The 13,783-nt window shown below is 41.3% G+C and overlaps 1 protein-coding gene across 6 annotated transcripts in view; it reads right to left on the bottom strand.

Annotated features, from left to right (window-relative positions):
* rreb1a (ras responsive element binding protein 1a) overlaps nt 1-13,783 on the bottom strand; it is a 59,362-nt gene that overhangs the window by 29,112 nt on the left and 16,467 nt on the right. For 2 of the 6 annotated variants that reach the window (XM_017480306.3, XM_053683887.1), the window contains exon 2: nt 6,310-6,376. The exons of the other annotated variants lie outside the window; for them this stretch is intronic. The gene's annotated coding sequence lies outside the window, so the exon portion shown is untranslated. The remainder of the gene's footprint in view (nt 1-6,309; nt 6,377-13,783) is intronic. 6 annotated transcript variants of the gene reach the window in all.

The raw sequence follows: 13,783 nt of genomic DNA, 5'->3' as shown, positions 1-13,783 counted from the left end.
CATTTAAAAGTGCCACTAAACTGAAAAACATGACTTTTAAATGGACAACACTTCACGTTCCGTTTATACAGACTGGTGTTTTGGTTGAATTTGTTAACACGGCGCTAAAGCCTTGGACACATCTCCGAATAAAGACGAGGTTACAAATGAGCTTAGTTCGATCACATCCAAGACGTTTACAAAATCCTTTGTGAAAGCCTAAAGGTTTTTTTTTCCCCTCAGTTTCCAGTTGGAGGACAGGAGAGAAATGATGCTCATCACCGTATCGGAATCCAACAGAATTGGCAAATTTAAAAAAAATAAACAATAAACGGGATAAACTGATCAATTCTTAACAGAGAAAAAGTGAAAAAAATTAATTCATTAAAAAAAAAAAATCAGCTACTGTTACTGTGAATAATGTTGTGGGTGGGAAGAAATTTAATATATATATATATATATAAATAAATAAATAAATAAATAACTAAATAAATAAATAAAGCACTAAATGACTCTCTGAGAGGGAATTTATCACAATATTTGCATCGGCATTTTCCGCAGACCTGCTCACAAATCCAACAAATTGCAGTCAAAGCTTCTTACTGGAATAGAAAAAGTTCTTTGGCACAAAATCCTACTAAAAGTCATAACAATAAAAGTGAGCGGTGGAATGTTATTGGTAAATGTTGTTAACGTATTGCCTAATTTAACTGTGAGCCAGCAACTCCTAAACACACACACAGAGGGATGTGCCATTCTTCCACACTCACTCCCAGCAGCCAGACTGATCCTATCTCATTCGCTCAAACTCCACCAACCGAGTTTTTAACAGTGATAAGGGTAAAGGGGAGTCACTTCACCCTCATACACTCGCCTTACTGTTGTCTCCATCTACACTCCTCCATTCCTAGATCCCCCCCCGCCACACACTCCCTTGTTCTCGCTCGGTCTTTCTCTCTCTCACAGGGCAAAGATCAGTGTATCAACGTAGAGGCATGTTTGCAGAGGCAGAGGCCAGAGGGGTTGATCAGAGGCCAGGCTAGGACACAGTGATAGGGGGGAAAAAAGAATATCGTGCTCTTCCTCAGTGATCTCAGTGATGATTTATTGACACAAGGTCTAACACCTTGCTCTGACACAACTGCTGTACATCGCATACCAGTTTTCCTCAATCGGACAGGAATAAGCCTCTGTAAATGGCTTACTGTGCTGAATAACACAATCAGGCTTTGTAAAAAAAAAAAAGAAGATCTGGATGGACTTCTTATTTGTCCTAGAATTCAGCGTAACGCAGGAAAACATCAGCTTACATCAGAGCAAACTACTGCACTAATTAGAGAAACGTCTTTTATTTCTTATTGGTCAGTTTAATACCAAATACAAGTATGATGCTGCAACAGTGCAAAAAAATTATTAATTCATACATCTGTGTAAATAGTTTCAACTCATTCTTCTCTTTAGAAATGCTCTAACAAACACAGTGGTTAAATATGGCACTTCATCCCTCTGTGATTAGATTTTATTAGACTCTATGTAAATATCGTGATGGGGATAAAAAAGGCTGTCATTTGGCTCAGTTTGTTCCGTGCCAGTCAACTACAAAATTTGTTGCCTGTCACACATAACGCACTGCATGTTTGGTTGACTTCCTGTATTTGGATTGATTCCATGGTTGAATCGCTTTCTCACTGCAATCACTAGGAGTCTGAGGCCCTGTGTACACTAGTGCGTTTTCGTTTCAAAATGCGTAACTTGTGCTATGGTTAAGCCTGTCGTCTACAATACTCCCGCATTTTCCACCCTCGAAAACGGAGACTTTTGGAAACGCCGAAAACACCGTTTTAGTTTGAAAACTCCGGGCTCACGTTTCAGTATAAACTGACCAAAACGAAGACTTTTGAAAACGAAAGCGTGGCTCCGCCCACATTCACCCCCTGATTGGGTCTTCTGGATCATTGTGTATCCTTCCCTGATTCGTCAAGCCCCTACCATATGACCGTTACGCTACCTCGATCGTATACGCAACAACACGGAGACTGAACCGCACGCTTTGCTGGCTTGGTCATCATTCTTAGCAGCCATTGTGCAGTTCAATTCTGTATTTTATAACACTGCAGCTGTGTGCATACGTTAGAGGCGAGCAATGATTAGAGCGATCGGCAACAAATCTCATTTCAAGCGGTGTAAGCCCTACATGGAATGCCGATTTGGACTAGCAACCAACTTCCTGTTTACACTTGTATGCGCATGCCCAGTGTGCATGAATGGTCATGTGACATGCGTATTCGTTTGTGTAGTGTGGACGGAGATCGTTTCTGAAACACAGCGGAAACGCCAGTGTGGACGAGGATCGTTTTCATTTTTAAACGCCGGTTTTAAAACAAAAACGCACCAGTGTAAACAGGGCCTGAGAGAGGTGGTCTCGGACATAGCAGGGCTCGATTCAAACTGACTAAACACTGCATAAGTAAAAACAAACTTAAATCCAAGCATGCAACAGTTATTTTCTGTATCAGAAGTAAAATCACTTTAGATGGCTAAAAACGTTTCATTTTAAGAAACCCTGAACCTTTTTTTTTTTGGAGTGCAAATGTTCATTCTATTAGTTATATTTAAATGCATTGAATTGAATACTGAAGCTAATGAGTGAAATAATTCAAATTAAAAACACAACCTTAACCACAAATTTAACTGGCTAATGTTTCTTGTTCATCATGAATGTCTAGTACTGTTAACGCTTAACACATTTATGCATATGTACAAGTGTGTAAATGAATTGGTTTGTGCACTTGTACATAGTATTGATGCAAGCCACCTCATTCTGTGGGAAAATGCACTCATTTTAACGCTTCCTGTCTAGGACTGGCTCAAACTGTCCACAGAGCAGAACAGAAACAACTGTTCAAGCATACGTGGCTATCTAAGCACACACGCACACACACAGGCTACTGTTTAACTCATCTAAGCTGTTGAGATAGCATTGTCCTTCACTCCACTCCTTTCGCTGGGTGCTAAGGGGGAATGAAGGGTGTGCCTGTGTGCTCCAACCACAGAGCAGAGAAACTCGGCAGCCATGTGCAACAGCGTCTCCAGCAGAGAGCAGGGTTTCCACAGCTCTACAGTGACACAGTGCAGCGTCTGTCATTATGGAAAAGCAGGCTAATCCTCTCATATTCTTTATGGTTTCATTAAGGTTGCTGGCATGTTCCCTCTTTATAACCCAGTGTGAGGAAAAGAATAGCTTTCCCACTAAAGCTCATTTCAACTTCTCCTTTTGCACCTCTGCTACAAGCAGTCAGCTGATCTAACCTTACAATATTAATGAGAGAGTAGAGTTTTCTTTGCTGAAGTCTGTTTTAACAAGAGGAAGCCTTATCCTGTGATGTGCATTCATATATACACACAATTCTCACGTGAACACTGTAGGTCCTTTCGGTGGTGGACACGGGTCAGCATGGGCGCTCTGACCGGTCTGCGGCTACGCAGCCCCATACAGATGCACTGTGTGTTCTGACACCTTTCTAGCATAGCCAGCGATAACGCTTTCATCAGTTTGTGCTAGATTAGCTCTTCTGTTGAATCGGACCAGATAGGCTAGCCTTTGCTCCCCATGTGCATCAGTGAGCCTTGAGCCCCCATGACCCTGTCGCTGGTTCACCGGGTGTTGTTCCTTGGACCACTTTTGGTAGGTACTAACCACTGCATACTGGGAACACCCCACAAGACCTCCCATTTTGGTCTGACATGCTCTGACCCAGTCGTCTAGCCATCACAATTTACCCCTTGTCAAAGTCACTTAGATCCTTACACTTGCCCATTTTTCCTGCTATCAACACATCAACTTCAAGAACTGAATGTTCATTTGCTGATTAATATATCCCACCACTTGACAGGTGTCATTGTAACGAGATATTCAATGTTATTCACGTCACCTGCCAGTGATTTTAATGTTATGGCTTTTAATGTGTATAAGGGTAGTATTTCTGTCCCTGTGTGTGTGTGTGTGTGTGTGTGTGTGTGTGTGTGTGTGTGTGTGTGTGTGTGTGTGTGTGTTTTAAAGAGACCATTGTATCTATGATCTCCATGCTTCATCTCTGCATTTCTGCCTGCAGCCGCTCAAACAGGTTCTCACTGGCTGTCAGCATGCCACGGCGCAGACGCCTCAGGGGCAGAATAGAGCCACAACTGTACTACATGCAGAGTACCATCATCTGTACAAGTGCACCAGGACTAGAAACCAGCACTGATCATATAACTTTCTGGCAACAAAGACAGAGCAAACAAATGTTTTAACCTTTAAAAACACATAGCTACAAGAAGGACAAAAGTGCGTTCATCCATGCAGATGATCTTGGGTTACACCCCCTTAAGGTTGGTGAAGGGAATCCTTGGGACACTCCAAGTCAGATGGAGACTTTGGTACGTTTTGTCAATAAACGCAGTGAAGAACTGCCTAATTACAAAGAAAGTGGCACTTCAGACCATATCCTATTAGCAAACGCACAAGATTTACTCACAAATACGTGCTTCAACTAAAACGTCTATCAACTAAAACGTCTATCAAAACGTCTATCTATGTCTGACGCTCAAAAGCTCACAGTGTCTGTGCACACAGAACTGCATTTACTGTATACCACTGTTTCCCAACCAGGGTGCAATCTGATGCGAGTAGGGGTGCTGTGTAAAAATCCTTGAAACATTTCAAACATACTAAAATGTGTATAAAATATTTAATAGACATGATAAATATCTAATGTCTGAAATAATGACACAGAAATAATAAGACGGACACACACACACGCATAACAATAATAACATAAAATTATATCTTTAAAAAAAAAATAATAATTCCCTCCCCCTCGCTGACCTGTCAGCAGCACATCAACATCAGTATGCGTAACGTATGCGTGTGTTTTATCCTAATAATTAGCGCGTGACGATGCGTGTGTAGTGCAAAAGAATATGGACAGATTTCTTAAAAGAAAAGCTCCAGATGCTTCTGGACCATCAACTTCATCCTCATGTAGCTAACGCTGTCTAGCATTAGTGTTTGTGTAGGATGCCACAAATTTTTTTTAATTTTCTAAATGTGCCGTGACTGAAAAAAAAGGTTGGGAAACGCTGCTGCATACACTGGTGCAGAGAGTTGAACATATTGCAACTATTAAGATCCCGAAGCTCGTGGCCAGAAAAGTGTACAAAAAAATATATCAAATGTCGCGTGACCCATGCTCCAAGTATTTGAAGTGTCTGTTACAACATCATCATCATCTGATAACCGATCCCGAACTGACTCGGACATCCCATTGGTAATCAAGCTGGCTGCTGAGCTGTGTGTAATATCAGAGACAGGACGGCAGCGGGCTTTAAGACAATTTGTCTTGTGTGTTCATGTCAACACCACACACATTCACACCATAAAATACATCTGTGGGCTGGAAAAAATGAATCATCCAGCTCCAAACGGATCCAACTTCACTCCATCCCGATCCAACACTTCAGTACGGCGTCAACCTTACTCTGATGCTCAGTCAAAGATTAGTACAGCTCTAAAATCAACAATATTAGGACTGTTCTCTAGCTTTTAATAAGATTCTGAAAAGTAAACCTGAAGTAAATACAATTTAATATGATGTCTTTACATTACTTATTAATTAGTAGCATGGACCTGAGTATCAGTATCCGGCAGATATTAGACTCCTGGTCTGGTATTAGTGTCGTTGATGGGGGAAAACACAAATATTACATGCGAACATAGGACAAGTGATCTTTAAACCTCCATCATGCCTGTGGTGCTTTACATAACTTTGCATCAGCAGGCTGCAGATTCGTTTGGTTACGGGGAAAATGTCAGCATCAGATAGTAGCAGGTCCTCAGGTTTCATATTGAAAATGGAATAACACTTGCAACTTTCGAACAGTGCAAGAAGAAGGAGTGAGCGCATGCTCTCTGACTCGAGGTGGAGGAACGAGCATGACAGGCCGCGTGCACAGTGCAGTCTCTCTCTGCGTGCAAAAGAGGGCAGCAAGCAGAGACACAGAGGCATGAAATGTCACTGGGGTAAGAACTGAAAATAATTTATAAAAAAAAAAAAAAAAAAGCAACAGAGCTGGTAAGCTGACAAGGAACGGTGTGAAAAAGATAAAACACAGCGACACTCTGGGGTAAAGTTTCAGACGATACTTTGCATGCTTGCCCAGAAAGCAAAGTTCCATAAAGGCTCGTCCATGCTGTGTTTTTTTGTTTTGGTTTTTTTTTCAGAAATTGAGGATGTGCTGAGGCTGTGTGTGAGGTTGAGGAGGCACGGCCCGAGAGGGAGGGATATTTACCAGTCCTCGAGTGAGGCTGTGGAGACGGACCGCCGTGCACCTTGAGCGTCAGCACCCACGGCTCACACTGCAGGAAGACCACAGACAGGGTTTAATACACACACACACACACACACACACACACACACACACACACACACACACACACACAGAGAGAGAAAAGGAAGGTGCTTGGAAGACAACACATGCTCAATGCATACTCCTTCCTCAATATAATAGGCAGCTATTACACAAGACCTGCTTGTATAATGTAGCAAGTGAAGAAATGGGGATACAAAACTAACTTCTCGCCTCCTGTGACCAGCTAATACAGTCATAAATCGTATACTAATGCTTACTGTGTTAATACACCATCTAAATATTAAAGATTGACGTCCAGCACCAAACAACAAAACAAATCCTTACTCCTAACCCTTAAAACCAATCTTTATAATTGGTTACTCAAGCAGTCATGATACCAGAATTTTGATTTTGATACCAATATCAGGTGTACTTTCACAATATTTAACTTTTTTTCATTAATACAAAGCTCTTAATAAGATTAATACAACAAATAAGCAAATAACTCATTCAAGCAGGACTACTTTCAATTCTGAAATGGAGTGTTTTCATGTAAACACTGACCAATCAGGACTCAGGAGTCAAGATGCTTGCATCGGAGCAAAAATGTCATCTAATCTACCAAAAACATGCACAATACATTTAGTTATAGCGGTATCAGGGCTTCTCCATACTGTATTACCCCAAACTGCACTATTATCGAAATGAAAACAGAAGAAATGCTTTATTTATTTATGAGTCTGTCTGCAACACTGAACACACTGTGTGGGTCAAGCAACAATGAAAGGAAATGTGTGTAACATATACATATACACACATTATATATATATATATATATATATATATATATATATATATATATAAAAATGCCAATTGCAATGTAATGATGCACACAAAAAAAAAATCACTGTTGGTTAAGTAAAAACTATTAAACACTAAAAAAAAAAAAGCTAAGGAAAGCGCCCCACTATGAAGCCATTGAATCTTTTATAGAGGTCGGCCGAGACGCCGCTGGGCCAGATGCTCAACCAAAGTGGTCATGTTGGCTGTTTTGCAGTGGAGGAATTTGTAACTCCTTCTGCATGCTGCTTTTGTTGTGGATGTTAGCTGTAGGGCTGGACGAGATATCGATATTATATCAATATCAGGATAAATGATTAAGCGATACACTGTTTTGCGATACCGTTGGTGTGGTTTAAAAACTTCTAATAATTACAAATTAAATCGTACTGAATGGATGTCGTCGATTTGGCGTAATGTTTCTATTTAACTTAATCTTCTTTGTGTTTTTAAAGAATTAAAGAAATGTATCGTCTGTCTGTTTTGCAGACAGATTGTTAGCTAAATTATAGATCGTGATATGCATCGTGATATGATATTTTTGTCATGTTGCCCAGCCCTAGCTGGCTGTAGTCAACAGTACGGTAAACAAAAATATGCCTAAACTTCACTCTTTGAGCCCGGTTATGTTGTGGACTTGGTACTTGAGTCACTTTGCACATCTTGCCCATCTGAATCAAATTAGCATCTGCAATTTGATTCAGCAGAATACAATGTCAGCTTAGTGTTGGTCTATAAAGTATAGCAACATTGAACAGATGACACTGGACGTCCTTGGTCTACGACAAAGCAGCCTCTAAACTGTTACATAAATAACTCTACTAGTCATTTAACACACCGCCATACGTCTGTCCTCCAGTTCTACATCTAATCTGAGACTTCTTTCTTCTTACTTTGGCTTTGAAGTCCTTCATCTAGCTTCGGTTCCTGTCTGTGTGTTTATGCAAATGTGTGTATAAAAGAGAGTGAGATACAGATGGGTACAGACAAGGAGGAGGACAGATTTACGGGGCCACTAACAGCTTATCTTCTTTGTGGAGGAGCTTTTGAAAAGACGGAGGAGACGGGAGGAGAGGGTGATGGAGGAAGAGGACTGAGAAGGAGGAAGAGAGAGGATGCGTGACGTTTAAAGACCCAACCCTGATGATTTTTTAAGTGAAGAACGGATGTTGATCTAAAACCTGGCAATGATTTGGAGGAAAGGAAAAATTATATTTGGACCAAAAAAAAAAAAAAAACGAGCAGTAGATAGATGAGGGGAATAAAAGAGGCAGAGAAGGAGGGAGGGAGGGATGAGAGAGAGAGAGAGAGAGAGAGAGAGAGAGAGAGAGACAGGACAGTGATTATCAGATTAGTGGCTGGTAAGACTGCCTAATTGAGACACACAGAGGTAGTTATAATGGTTGGGTGGAGGAGACATTTTAGGTTGCAAAGGTCTTAAGACATGCCAGTGTGTGTGTGTGTGTGTGTGTGTGTGTGTGTGTGTGTGTGTGTGTGTGTGTGCACGCGCAAAGAACACACCCAGTCTCTACATCATCTCCAGCCCAAACCAGGCTGAATACCAGCAGTGTGAGGCTGTGACACAGAAGATGCAGGAAAACAAGCAAACAGAGATGTGCAGCTGTGATTAGTGCTGGCACTGGAGCGACACTGACGTACTCTGCTAGCTATAATCAGCGCTAATCCCTGAATAATGATCATATTGCTTACATTTGATTTAAATTTACAAAACCTCAGCAAAAGGCATCAGACACTCTGCTCACAACAATGGGTGCACATCCTTCACCCAGGCGTTTCCACCAGTGTGTGATTAATCTTGTGCGATTATGCACCATTTAGTACACGTGATTGCAGTTTAAGACCGGGGTCTTAGGTAGTGGTCTGGCATCATCGTAACCATAAAAGCTTCATGTTTGCTAAACAGGCCTGCCAGCTACCACAGATTATGAAATATTACCACAATACCACATGCTACTCAGTACGGCAGTATTCAGCGTTAGACATATGATTGTGCCTACACCTTGTGCTCTTTTAATCAGTTAAAATACTCGATGGAAGCAGCTTATGATTTGCATTTTCTTTCTTTCTGCAGACCTTTTGAATATACGCTTAAATTTTACATAACATCTGGATATGACCTGCAAGAGCCCTGTTTCTTAAACCGGCCCATGGGTCCCACAGATGTCAACGATTTTAATCCAAATGTGTCAGGAGCTGGAGGACAGCAAGCAGCATCAGGTCTCTGGTTAACATTGTGGCTATTGGCTGTTTGGATTTACAGCTCTGGCCCCATTCACACCTGGCATTAACATGCGCCCTGGGTGATCAGGTCACAAATGGTCTTTAAATACAGGTGTGAACGGGGTCAAATGCGTCCCGAAGACACACTGATCACTCAAACCACATTCTGGGATGTGGTCTGGGACTCATATGGCTGTATAATATTTGTAGTGTGAACGTGAATGCGTCTCGATGCGTCCCAGGCAGTAACGACGGATCGATAATCGACTATGTTACCGCCCTAGCCGGAAAATATGTCATCATTACGAGACTGTTTGGAAATCGCGCTGAACAGTGGAGATCTCTGCCACTGGGCTTAACGGATAAAACTGATGCCATAACAGTAGAGACGAAAGCAAACGCTTTTTTCATAGATTCATTCGTCGTCTCGTCTCTCGTTCGTTTATAAGATTCGCCAACAGACGATGTGATTAAAATGTTCGAAATAGTTCGTACTGTTTGAAAATCAAAAAGTTAGGCATGCTCCTCCTAGGGATCACATTCAACGACTCGATCGGTAGTCTCTAAATTTGGCCGATCTCACGGACCGATTCCGATTTGATGCCGTAAAACACGCAAGGACATTAAACTTTAGCGCTGCGCTCACGTCATCACCAGTGTGGAATTATTACCAGGTCTCAAGAAGCAATGAAAGCATTCACCTTTTACCGTGTATTTTTAAAGGCCTATTACAATGGTTGCTGTAATGAATATTTGCGTTGCTTATTTATTTGATTCTCAATTAAAACGACAATTTACAACATTACTGTGAATAATATAAGCACGGCAACATCTGTGGTATTACTGTATCTAAAAAAAATTATATTTTTTTAATTTAAAAAAAGGTTAACAGTGACTGTCAACAGAACGCTTACATTTCACTTATATAAAGCTTGAACGTTCGGGATCGGGAGCTTCACGATGACGAGAAATCGGTAAACGGGATCTGCAGCAAAAATCCTCATCGGAGCATCTCTACAAAAATGTTTGAAACACACAGGATTCATGGGGACATTTCTGCCTGAAATTAAATGCAGTGCAGAATGCAGAATTAAAACGTTTGAAACAATCTGTAAAGGTGCATGAAATATAATTTGTGAGACATTTCTTAATGAAAATTCATGCAGTAGAAGGCTGATGTAATACATGTGCGGGACAGGATTTCTCCTGTGGAAACGATGTATGAAATCCAATCACAAGTGCTCAGTTATAACAGCCGTGTCTCAGGTGTCCGAATGTGATCCGATCACCCAGGATGCATGTTAATGCCAGGTGTGAACGGGGCCTGCGATAGCATCGCATTTGAGCCTAATTGCTGTTTTAAAAAATTTAATCAAGTCTGACTAGCACCTTTTTCTGCTCAACATTGAAATATGAGATGATTACAGTAAAGTTCTCTCTACTTTGATCATTTTCCACAGTTTTCATCACTGCAGCCTAGAATAAGAAGCCAGTGACTAGGAAGGACTTTTTGGAAACTAAATGAAATTTTCGCTAAATATTCAGATGGAAATACCTTATGACATGCTGGTGTCATTCACCTACAATGGTCCTAAAGTCCATATATTTTTCCCCTCACAACAAAACTGAACCAGGTAATCAGTGTTTTTAAATGATTTGTTAGTAAAGTCAACATTCTGCACAGAAGTACAGAAGGATGCACGCAGACACCTGAAAAGCTGCATCTGCAATGCGGTGCAAACTACACACTTGCGGTATTTGTATGGCTGTACCTGCACTGTTGTATCACCTGTATTGGTTGTATTGCTCGGTAAAGTCATAGATGCATTGAGATACCGTGCAAACATCGCGTGCAAAATAATGACCTACGCGTTTCGTGCACCCTTTCTAAATTTATTCCGTCCTGTTTATGTGAATACAGCGACATAGCAATTTTTGCCAATAATATAATTGTAATTGGACACACAGCAATGTTATTATTAGTGTCTCTGTGTGAGGTGAACATTACTGATTGACACCGAGCATTACCGCGTGTGTGTGTGTGTGTGTGTGTGTGTGTGTGTGTGTGTGTGTGTGAGTGAGTGAGAGTGAGAGAGAGAGAGAGAGAGAGAGAGAGAGAGAGAGAGAGAGAGAGAGGAAGAGTGAGAGAGAGAGAGCGAGTGAGTGAGTGAGTGAGTGAGTGAGTGAGTGAGAGAGAGAGAGAGAGCGGAAGAGAGAGAGAGAGAGGGAGAAAGAAAGAAGGAGAGTGAGAGAGAGAAAGGTAGAGAGAGAGGGGGGAGAGAGTGAGAGAAAGAAAGAAGGAGAGAGAGAGAGAGAGAGAGAGAGAGAGAGAAAGCAAGAGAGAGTAAAGAATGCTGCTGTGCTGTTTCTGTGCAGGATGACAGGCACAGACAAGTGCAGGAACCGACGGCTTTGAGAGCAGTTGGCTCAGCGAGATATCACAGTTTCTCCTCCTGCCCATATCTTCAGCCTCACACTGTGCGTTAACACCAAACACACATGCAGGAAAAGAAACGGTGGACATGGAGACACTGGTGGACACAGACTGAGCACTCTATGACGATGAAAAAAGCAGATGTAGAAGATGAAAGTTAAAAGCTGAAAGTGTGTCCGTGTGTGCGTGTGTGTGTGTGTGTGTGTGTGTGTGTGTACAGCAGCGCACCAAAGTAAAGTTGATGGGTAAATCTGGATTAACAAGAAAGTCCGGTTTTCCTCCTTTCTACAGCGACTGAGCGACGTCAACGGCTCCCTCCCTGACTCACTAGCTTTCTCACTTTGTGTTCGTTCCACAGCAAGGACAATGTGAAGAAGAGGGAGGGGAAGAACATCCTTATCAAGGCAGACCGTACACACTGGCACACTCACACTTACTAACACATACCAAGACTTATTCAGATACTGTTTACTCAAATGTTACATGAGGGCCAAAATACCTTTCTCCTTTTCTCAGCTTAAAATGAAAAAAAGAAAGAAAGTAAAAAAGCTTTCGCTCTCTTGCTTTAAGAAAACAGCGAAGGCCGAGCTGCCTCCGAGCATCACCCAAACAGTTTTTGTGTCTGAATATTTTCTGTCGGAATTTTTAACTACACTATCTGCACATTTGAACATTTTCTGTTCTTTTAGCAAACTTTAAGAAATCTGTGCAGAAATCCTGTCTCGGTGTCCTTGAGTACATACGTGTACTGCGCATTAATAAAGTCACGTAGGTTGGCCTACTGCATGGAACGAACAGGAACAACATCAAAGCGCCTAGGTCTTCCTGTTAGCTCAGTCAGCACCACGACCTTTATTTACACTTCCAGTTCATCTTCCCAGATATTCTCCCCAAACCTCAGCCAAGAGCCAAAGCAAATTCTATTTAAACTGGTGAATAAATGGAGGTGTATTCATTTTTTTTCTTTGAGAGAAAATTGGAAAAGACGTAAAAATGAGAGATGGCGAGAGCAGCGTTGCCACTGCAGCCACGTCTGGAGATTAACAGGAAAGCTGCAGAGACATGGCCTGACTTGTAGAGATGCTCGTGGGCCTCTCTGAAAATTCTCTCCAACAGACTGCTAATGTTCGACTAAGGACGTGTTGGTCTGGAAATTCTACAATTCAGCAAACACTAAATTCTCATCAGTCACTACCATTATAGCGATCTAATCCAACAAGCTAGTGATTAATAGGGAGTAAACACTAGTAATGATTTATGATGAAACTCCTAAATGCGAGGCTGCTGAGATTCAGTCATGGTTCAAATGTACAGGTAAGTACAATTTTAATATTTATTTAAAACGGAGGCGGAGAATGTTTCCGTTGGAGGTTAGGCACCCATACATCGAGGCCCACTTATCTTAATTCATTTCTCAGTGCAATTCTATTCAAGAACAACGTTCATTCTGCAGGATTTACACTTGGCCAAACGTTGCATAAAACAAAACACTCCTTATTTGCTGTAAAAATGACCATTATGACATCTACAGTACACACTAAAAGCTACACTAGGCAATGGGGGGAAACAATGTCAGAAAGCTGGGAGCGACTTTTTAAAACGACCAAAATTACCGCTTGTAGTGAGAGGAAACAAATCCAACCTAAAAAAAAAAAAATGTTTAATATTAGGTACTGAAGATGAAATTCACCGTTACTAAACAAACAATGACGAAATATACGAAATTAATGATCTGGACGAGCGAGTCATGGCTGCACGCGTCTCGATCAAAACTCGCCAGCAACGCGTTACAATTACTGTGCATTTATCAAGATCAATACGAGCGCCTCTTGGGAGAGAGAAAAAAAAAAAAAAAACAGAAACTCTGCCACAACTCTTTTTTTTTTTTTTTTTAAACCA

The sequence above is a fragment of the Ictalurus punctatus genome, chromosome 1 (assembly GCF_001660625.3).
Source record: "Ictalurus punctatus breed USDA103 chromosome 1, Coco_2.0, whole genome shotgun sequence".
NCBI classification, from domain to species: Eukaryota; Metazoa; Chordata; class Actinopteri; order Siluriformes; family Ictaluridae; genus Ictalurus; species Ictalurus punctatus.
Note: the sequence above shows the minus strand (reverse complement) of the source record. Positions and strands in the feature narration are given on the sequence as shown.